Raw genomic sequence first — 10,250 nt, 5'->3', positions numbered from 1 at the left:
GTCTTTACAATGTGACTTTTCCCCATCCTCTGTGGAACCTGAATCAATGAAGTAGATTCACAGGTACATGTATGCTCTCTCAATACATGATCAGCATTTCCACCTCCAAATTTGGGCTCCAACTGTGCATCCAGCAAAATGCCTTCTCTCCTCTCCTCCATGCAGTTCTTTCTTTGACTCCTCTCTTCCCTAGTCCTCCTCAACTGCACCAACTAAGGTGATGGTTTCCTCATCTAAATGCTCTGCAGCATGATTACCACTGCTCATTTGTGACTCATCAGAACATTTTAAAACTTGGTTTCCTTTTTCTCTCACAATAAGATTACGAAAGAACAAGTCTCACAGTTCTTTATTCTCCTACTAATGCCAGTTGGTAAATATTTAACTTGACAATTAGCGAAACCAACAAACTCTTTACACTATTCTGTTCTCTGTGTGGCCAGTATATAAATATGAATTTCTGCATGATGATTTCTGGCCTATTTTGTCTCTTTTTATTCCTTAAACCAAGCCATAATATAGAGATTATGCCATTTGTTACTGTCAAGCTTAAGTAAGCTCATTATAATTCATTAACCCTTGTGCTTGCTTTGTAATTAACATTGATTAACACAAACAAGTACAAAATAGGCCATCAGCACTTTCCAGAAGTGCTGATTCCAATTGTATTGGTAATTCAATACAGTATAGAAGATGGCAGGATAATAATTTGTGCTCTCTTTACATAAGAAGATAAATGCTATGGTATAAAACTAAGCCAAGAAACAAAATATTTTATTCATCCTTTTCACCTGATTAAATCTTTACCCTTTTAACCCACCCTATGCCTGTTCAAACCTTTGGTAACATTACTGAAGGTACAGTTTCAAGTAACTTGCTTAATTGCATTTCTAGAACCATAAGAAAGGGGGAAGTGTTTCAAAACTGACAGATGGATGATAGAAGGTCCTGTCACAGCAAAGCAGCCCCTAAGGCTCATGACAGACAAACACAGGGCCAAGATTTCATTTTGTAGTTCTGGGATAAAGTCCAGGACTTGATGGCAACAGGTTAAACTGTGGAGAAGCTCCATGATGAGTGCCCCAGGGACACTGACTCTAAAACACTGAGTGACTAACCTAGAATTAAATTCCATCTGCCCAATCACGGATACCCCCTAAAAAAAAAAAAATTCTGTATACCAAATTGTGTTTGGGTTCCCTTTGCCCCTGACCTCAGACATGGTGCATGTTCTGAAATCCATGTTGAACAGAAACCCCTGTGCTCACATGTGAATGTGATAGATTGCCAATAGGGCATTGGCACACATCTGAACTTCCGCATGTTTCCAGGAAGAAAGCTGGAATGCTTAGGAGCCGCAGCAATTTTTGTTCTGTATAAAATAAGTAAGTGGGACTCTGCCCTAGTGCACTCCAGGGAAGGATTAACAGAATTCATATCATCCAAATCAATTGACCCTGTGCGCATGAGTTGATAATGAGGTCATGGAGTTCTTAGAGTCACTGTTTCTGCCCCAGAAAGTATGCTAAAAATCGTTCAAATGCCAGAAAGGAGTTTTACTGTAGTAAACACAAAGTTATTACTGAAATACAATTCACAAAAGCCAAACTATGGAATCAGGCTAGGTGTCCATCAACAGATGGGATAAAGAAAATGTGGTGTAACCCTAAAAAGAGAAGTAGAAGAAGATCTTAGAAGATGGAAAAATATACCCTGTTCATGGATAGGCAGAACTAACATCATCAAAATGGCGATATTACCAAAAGTTCTCTATAGGTTTAATGCAATGCCAATCAAAATCCCAACGGCATTTCTTGTAGAAATGGATAAAGCAATCATGAAATTCATATGGAAGAATAAAAGACCCAGAATAGCAAAAGCAATTCTAAGTAGGAAGTGCGAATCAGGCGGTATAGCGATACCAGACTTAAAACTATATTACAGAGCAATAGTAACAAAAACAGCATGGTACTGGTACCAAAACAGGAGGGTGGACCAATGGTACAGAATAGAGGACACAGAGACTAATCCACAAAGCTACAACTATCTTATATTTGATAAAGGAGCTAAAAGCATGCAATGGAGGGAGGATAGCATCTTCAACAAATGGTGCTGGGAAAACTGGAAATCCATATGCAACAAAATGAAACTGAATCCCCTCCTTTCGCCATGCACAAAAGTTAACTCAAAGTGGATCAAGGAGCTAGATATCAAATCAGAGACTCTGTGTCTGATAGAAGAAAAAGTTGGCTCCGATCTACATATTGTAGGGTCGGGCTCCAAATTCCTTAATAGGACACCCATAGCACAAAAGTTGATAACAAAAATCAACAAATGGGACTTACTTAAACTGAAAAGTTTTCTCTCAGCAAGAGAAACAATAAAAGAGGTAAATAGGGAGCCTACATCATGGGAACAAATTTTTACTCCTCACACTTCAGATAGAGCCCTAATATCCAGAGTATACAAAGAACTCAAAAAATTAAACAATAAGAAAACAAATAACCCAATCAACAAATGGGCCAAAGACCTGAACAGACACTTCTCAGAGGAGGACATACAATCAATCAACAAGTACATGAAAAAATGCTCACCATCTCTAGCAGTCAGAGAAATGCAAATCAAAACCACCCTAAGATACCATCTCACTCCAGTAAGATTGGCAGCCACTATGAAGTCAAACAACAACAAGTGCTGGAGAGGATGTGGGGAAAAGGGTACCCTTGTACATTGCTGGTGGGACTGCAAACTGGTGCGGCCAATCTGGAAATCAGTATGGAGATTCCTGGGAGAGCTGGGAATGGAACCACCATTTGACCCAGCTATTGCCCTTCTTGGACTTTTCCCCGAAGACCTTAAAAGAGCGTACTACAGGGATACTGCTACATCGATGTTCATAGCAGCACAATTCACAATTGCTAGACTGTGGAACCAACCCAGATGCCCTTCAATAGATGAATGGATAAAAAAAATGTGGCATTTATACACCATGGAGTATTACGCAGCACTAAAAAATGACAAAATCATAGAATTTGCAGGGAAATGGATGGCACTAGAGCAGATTATGCTTAGTGAAGCTAGCCAATCCCTAAAAAACAAATACCAAATGTCTTCTTTGATATAATGAGAGCAACTAAGAACAGAGCAGGGAGGAAGAGCAGGAAGAAAAGATTAACATTAAACAGATAGATGAGGTGGGATGGAAAGGGAGAGAAAAGGGAAATTGCATGGTAATGGAGGGAGACCCTCATTGTTATACAAAATTACATATAAGAGGTTGTGAGGGGAATGGGAAAATAAACAAGGAGAGAAATGAATTACAGTAGATGGGGTAGAGGGAGAAGATGGGAGGGGAGGGGAGGGGGGATAGTAGAGGATAGGAAAGGTAGCAGAATACAACAGTTACTAATATGGCATTATGTAAAAATGTGGATGTGTAACGGATGTGACTCTGCAATCTGTATTTGGGGTAAAATTGGGAGTTCATAACCAACTTGAATCTAATGTATGAAATATGATATGTCAAGAGCTTTATAATGTTTTTAACAACCAATAAAAAAAAAATTATTAGAAAATTAAAAAAGAAAAAAAAAAAAAAGAAAATGTGGTGTATATATACACAATGGAGTTTCATGCAGCTATAATGAAGAATGAAATAATGTCAGTTGCAGGAAAATGGATGGAACTTGAGACCATTATGTTAAGCAAAATAATCCAAACTCAGAAGGTCAAGGATTGCATGTGTTCTCTCATATGTGGAAGCTAGAGTGGAAAAAGGAAAAGAAATAGAAGGGCTGGGGTCGGGGAGCACTCACGAAAATTGAAGGGAGATGAGCAGAGTAGAGGAAAGGGACCAGAGGAAGGGAGGATGGGATGGAAAGAAGAAATACTAGGGAAAGGTATTGGCCAAATTCTATTGTTATATTATGTGTATGTACGAATATGTAAAAAAAAAAAAAAAAAACCTGTCATTATGTACATCTATAATACACCAATAAAAATATGAAGAAAAAATTGTTGCTGAGAGATTTGTAATGCTCATGAAGACCCCTGAGATAGTAAAATTTATATTTACACGTGCAACTTACAAAAAAATATAACTGCCAGGTGAAAAATATGGAAAAATTGCTGAAGGCTATATAGCTTCTAAATATTACAGTCTGAACTCAGATATCAGTGTCCTTCGAACTCCAACCTCCTTCTTTAACTCTCCTCCTCCGCAGAGATGTGTTGGAGAAATTGCTAGAAATGGAAAAGAAGCTCTCATAAGCAGAAGCAAAACTGAATTAAGAGACAGAAAAAAAGCCACATTTATACAAAGGGTCAGCCTTAAACTTGATTGTGATTTTGGTGACATTTTTTTGGATGTCCATAGTGTTCCTTCCTGCCATTATCAACATTATCAAGCACTATACTCAGGGTCTCATATTATTTCCAACAGGATTGTAGGGAGTCACTTAATCCTAATCTTTTTTCCCAACATCCATCTCTCTCTATTTCTCTGTAAGATATAAACTACAATAACTGGGGTGCATGAATATATGAATATAAAATGTACAACTGAATAAATGTTTCATATGTATATACTATCTTTGTCTCTTTTGTTGCTATAACAGAGTATCCAAGACTAGATCATGCACAAAAAAAATAAAGATTTATTTTGGCTTACAGTTTTGGAGGGTCCAAAAACACGAAGTCAGCATCTACCTAGCTTTTAGTAAGGTCATCGCACTGCTTCAGTTCATGACAAAAATCCAAAGGGCAAAAAGCATTTCAAAAGAAACAAAATAGAAGGGGATCATAAAAATAATCTGTTAACAACCCCCTCTGAAGGTAATTATTCCAGTCCTACCAGAGGGAGAATTCACTCTTTTAAGACAACATTAGTCTATTCATGAGTGCTCTGCCCCCATAACCCAAACACCTTCCACTAGGCCCCAACTCCCAGAACTGCCACATTGAAGAATTAGGCCTCAACATGTGTGGGTGGGGAATAAGACATATTCAAACCATAATAATAACCAGGTGTTATGGTTTGGATATGAGCTCCCTCCAAATGTTCCTGGGTTCACACAGGAATATTCAGAGGTGAGGATATTGGGTTGTGAGATCTATACCCTAATTAGTCCACCCTAATTTGAGTGGACTGTCTTGGTGGTAAGGGCTAGTAGGTGAGATGGCTGGAGGAGGTGAGGCACTGGGGGCATTACTTGGCAGGTTGCATTTTCACTGCGGTCCCTCCTCCTTCTTCTGGCTGTCTGCTTCAGCTGCCAAGAATAGAACAGCTTCTTTCCACCATATCCTTCTGCCATGAGGCTCTGCCTCACCTTTGGTCCAGAGCAATGAAATTGTCCTTCTATGGATGGAGACCTCTGAAACCATGTGCCTAAATAAAATTTTCCTCCTCTAAGTTGTTCTTGTCAGGTATTTTGGTCAGTGATTTAAATCTGACCCATACACCATGTAACCACTAAGATTCAGAACATTTTTGCCATTTAAGACATCTCCCTCAAGATACAGGCTTTTCAATTTAAAGTCAGGCATATTGAGGTATCATACAGTAATAGTCATAGTTTTTAGTTTACAGTTCAATAAATTTTGGCAAATGCAGACAGGTGTATATCTCACAACAATCAAGATATACAATGGTACTGTCACCCTCCAAAATTCCCATGTGCATTTTTGTTTTTTGGGACCCCAGAATAAAACTGTCTTTATTCAGAGATGACATCATCATCTGTGTAGAAAAACTGAAAGAATTGCAAAAACTCCTGGAACTAAAAAACAACTATAATATGTTTGTAGGATACAGAGCTAATATACAAATTTGAACACTTTCCTATATACCAGAGGTGAAGAAATAGAATTTTTGAAATTTATAAGCACAATACCATTTACATTAGGACCCCCCAAAATGAAGTACTTAGGTATAACTCTAACAAATTGTGCTTAAGAACTACATGAGGAAAACTATGAAACTATGATGAAAGAAATCAAAGAAGAATTAAATAAATGGAGAGAAAATCCATGTTTGTAGATAGGAAGTCTCAATATTTTCAAAATTTCAGTTCTTCCAAATATGATGGTTATATTTAATGCAAACCCAATCAAAATCTCAAGAGTTATTTTGCAAATACCAACAAACTGATTCTAACATTTATCTGGAGAGGCAAAATATCCAGAGCATCCAATATGACATTGAAGAATTAGAGCAAAATTGGAGGACTGATACTACTAGTCCATGTGTACATCCTAGGAGATCCTTCCCTGTAACTAACCTCTGGCAATCACTAATCTGCTTTGTGTTCCTATAATTTATCTTTTCTAGAACATCATATAAATAGAATCACATAGTATGTGGTCTTTGGAGTTTGGTACTATGTAATACATCTAAGATTCATCTGTGTTACCCATTGGTTTTTAATTATAGCACAGACTGTTTATATATTCACCAGTTAAAGGACATTTAAGCTGTTTCTAATTTTTGGCAATTGTGAATAAAGCCACAGTAAATGTTCACATACAGGGTTTTGTATGAGTCTAAGTTTTTATTTCTTTGGGGTAAAAACCTAGAAAGCAGAATTACTTGGTCTATGCTAAATGCATGTTTAACTATATTTTTTTTTTTAAAAAAGCAAAACCATTCCCCCAAAATACACTGTTTTGCATTCTCACCAGCAGCGGGTAAGAGTTTTAGTTGTTCTTTACTTTTACCAGCACTTGGCATTGCTAGTGTTTCTTAGCCATTTTACTATATGCATAGCACAGATTTTTGAAGCTAACAACATGTTCATACAGTTTATTGCTGTCTACAAAGACTTAAATTTGATCTTCAACATCCATTTATGAGAGCAACTTGGCTCTCTAATTGAGCAGTTGATATTAATGATTCTAACTGGAGTTACTTTCACTCGTTCAGTCCAACTTTGATTAGTGTTTTTATATCTCTAGCAGCATCTATGCCAGTTTCCTTTCCACATTTATTAAAAACAAAACTCCTCAACCTTAGTTGGTGCCACCCCACAGATTACACCTGAAGATTATAACCCTTCACTTCCTTTTGTAGTCTTAAAAACACTCAAGAACTTTCCTGGAATCGCTCTTATTTAAATGAGTTTTCTGTCCCTAAAAAAGGACAAATCCCTCCAGCTTCTACTTTTAAGAACGGATCTGTTGGGGTGAGAGGTGGGGAGGAATAGGGGAAGTACTGGGGAGTGATATTGACCAAATTATGTTGTTATATTGCATGTATGTACAAATAAGTAACAACAAACCCCATTGTTATGTAAAAGTATAATATTCTCAGGCTGAAAGAAGGGAGGGGGCAGAAATGCTTTACTGCAGCAAACAAATTGTCATACTCAGAGGCTTACTAGAGAATTCAGCCACTTTCCTTCTTTGCTCTCCATATGCACACAACTATGCATTGTAATTCTCTGATGATTTTTCTGTTTTGGGCAGAAGCACACATGGTCCGAACCTGGTCTTCTTGAATTCGTCACACAGATTCCTCCTGACCTATTGCTTCTCTCTGGATCTCATTGCTAATGCCTTATTCATTTGCATGTCTCTCCCATCTGCTTGTTCCAATAGAGTGTTATTAGCAGTGAGACTGGAGACCTGTGCCACCTCCTATACAATATTTGTACCCTCCCTGGGCACTCCCCCACCAGCTATTGTCTTCTTTCTGCCTCATCAATAAACGAAGAAACATACTGGACAACTCAGCATTTAAAAAAAAAAAAACTTATTTATTTAAAATAGATAACACATGCACAAAGAACAAATTCAAAAGGTGCAAAAGGGCAGAGAGCTGAAAGTCTCTTTCCATTCCCTTCCCCAGATCCCCAGCTCCTTTCCTTGGCCCTCCCAGGAAGAGATATTGATACACTTACAAACATAAAGTCAATATATTTTTATTCTTTGCACAAATAGTTACACGCAATTATGCCTTTTTGAAAAGTGCTTGTTTCATATAAAATATATATCATGTAAAGGATGCCATCTCCATAAGCCTGAATATACTACTAATATGCTTCAGAAGATTTAATTCATTCTTTTTGAGTATTACAATGTTCACTGTTGTGTGTACACTGTGATTTATTTTACCAAAACCTCTTTCAAAGTATCTAAAATAATCACTTAGTGACTTAAACAAGGTAGAAGTCTATTTCATGTAAAAGATGAGCAGAGTTAGGTGATACAGTGCTGGTATGGATAGCAACAGTCTCAGAAACTGAAGATTCTTCTAGCTCATTTTTCCTCTTTTTCTTTTCTTTTTTAGTTGTCGATGGACCTTTATTTTATATATATTGCTAAGGATTGAATCCAGGGCCTCACACATGTTAGGCAAGCACTCTACCACTGAGCTCCATCCCAGTCCCCTTTCCTCTGTTTTGAGTATATTGATTTTTCCTTGTGTTTGGAGATAGCTGCTTAAGCTTCGGCTTTGATTCTGCATACCAGCCCCCCAAAATATCAACATATTTCCTCTCAAGGAAGATTCCTTGCAGGTTTCAATTATATCCTATTTTCCAAATCATACAACAGAGAATGAGAAATGTGGTCACAATATTAAAAATTTGAGATGGAAGAAGGGCGAGAATGGGCATTGAGGTAAAACGAGCAGTTTCTGCCCCAGAATTATTGCCAGTCTTTTGCTCTAACCTACAATGCTGAAGTAGGTTGTCTTTGAGAATGTTCCTATTCATACTCTGTGGGGAGGTCTGCAGAATTTCTGGGTCACAGGTATATGCATTTTAACTTTCATAGATATTACCAGTTGCTACCCTTTGACAAGGTACCAGTTCACATCCTAACCATTCTATAAAAGTGCATTTTCCCACATCCTTACTAGTCCTGAGTGCATTTGCACTTTTTGGTCTTTATCGATACGACAGTTGAAATCTGTCATTCCAAATTGTCTTGTTTGAACTTACAGGACTTTATCTTATTTTTGGTGAAGTCCAGTTTTTTTTTTTCAAATGTCTAAAAAACCAATTGTATTTCCTTATCTCTGAAATTATTGTTCACTGGATTATTTTCTTATGACTCTGCAGAAATAGTTTATAAATTGGGGAAAATAGTATTTTCAGTAGTATGCATTATAATTTTTTTTCACAATTTTGGCTTTGTCTATTGTGATTTTATTTCCCTGCAGATTTCTATTTCTTGATTTTTGTTTTCAATCTGGGGTCTCACTGTGTTGCTCAGGTTGGTCCCAAACCTATAGGCTCAAGTGATCCTCCTGCCTCAATGTGTGAAGTCCTGGGACTATAGGTGCACACCACCATGCCCAGCAAGAATTCTGTGTTTTGGATTTTTTTTAAGTTCCTTATTTCCCATCTCTCAAAGCTCACTGAATTGGTTGTTTTTTGGTGATGAGTCAAAAAAAAAAACCAAATCCCATATGTCAGCCAAATTATCCAACTCTTCCTTTGGACCTGGGTGGGGCTGGGTCTGCAGCTGCATCAGGTATAAAAACCAGGGGGGCAGCAGTCACAAGTGCTGGTGGATTAGCCACAAAGGTCTTCACCTTCTCAGCAGGTGGGAAGATGGAATCAATTTCCAAAGACAAAGGATAGAGTACTGATAGTCAAATGGGTAACTGACTGGCAGACACACCCTGACAACATGGGTGGACACCCTTCAAGCAGTGAGAATACAGTGTGCTCTGTGACACCAAGCACTCTGGCTACAGATGCTGCCATGTCAATCATACCAAATGATCAGCCCAAAGGAGAAGGAGAAAGGGAACATATCAGCATGTTTAGGAGTGTGGCTTTGCCAGCTTCTGCTTTGTTTCAAGAGCTTAATCAGCTGCATGTCACTCAGGATTTCAATGGTGAATTTTTTTTTTTATGTAGTTGAATTTATCCCTCTTTAAAAATCACTTCTGGGTTTCATGACATTTTTAGGAAGGTGCTTCCCATACCAAAACTATAAAATAAATTATCTCATGATTTTCTTTTTCATAGCAATAATAATTACAAGGAGCCAACAATTTGATTTATTTTAACATGACTTCTGGTTATCCTGGCCCCACATAATCATCCATCTTCCACCACTAAGTTAATATGTTGGCTGCATCTTAAAAAGTAGGCACAGGGGGAGAAAAGAGGCAGCAGTTCTTTTTCGTTTAAAATGAGCACCTCTTAATTTCACTTTCTATTTGATATATACTGACTAGCACTGATGTTATTCATTGCACTTTGGAGTTACTTATGGCAGTGTATCCAATTTGCCAGTGA

This window comes from Marmota flaviventris, chromosome 2, assembly GCF_047511675.1.
Source record: "Marmota flaviventris isolate mMarFla1 chromosome 2, mMarFla1.hap1, whole genome shotgun sequence".
NCBI lineage: Eukaryota > Metazoa > Chordata > Mammalia > Rodentia > Sciuridae > Marmota > Marmota flaviventris.
This window is presented reverse-complemented; position numbering follows the sequence as displayed.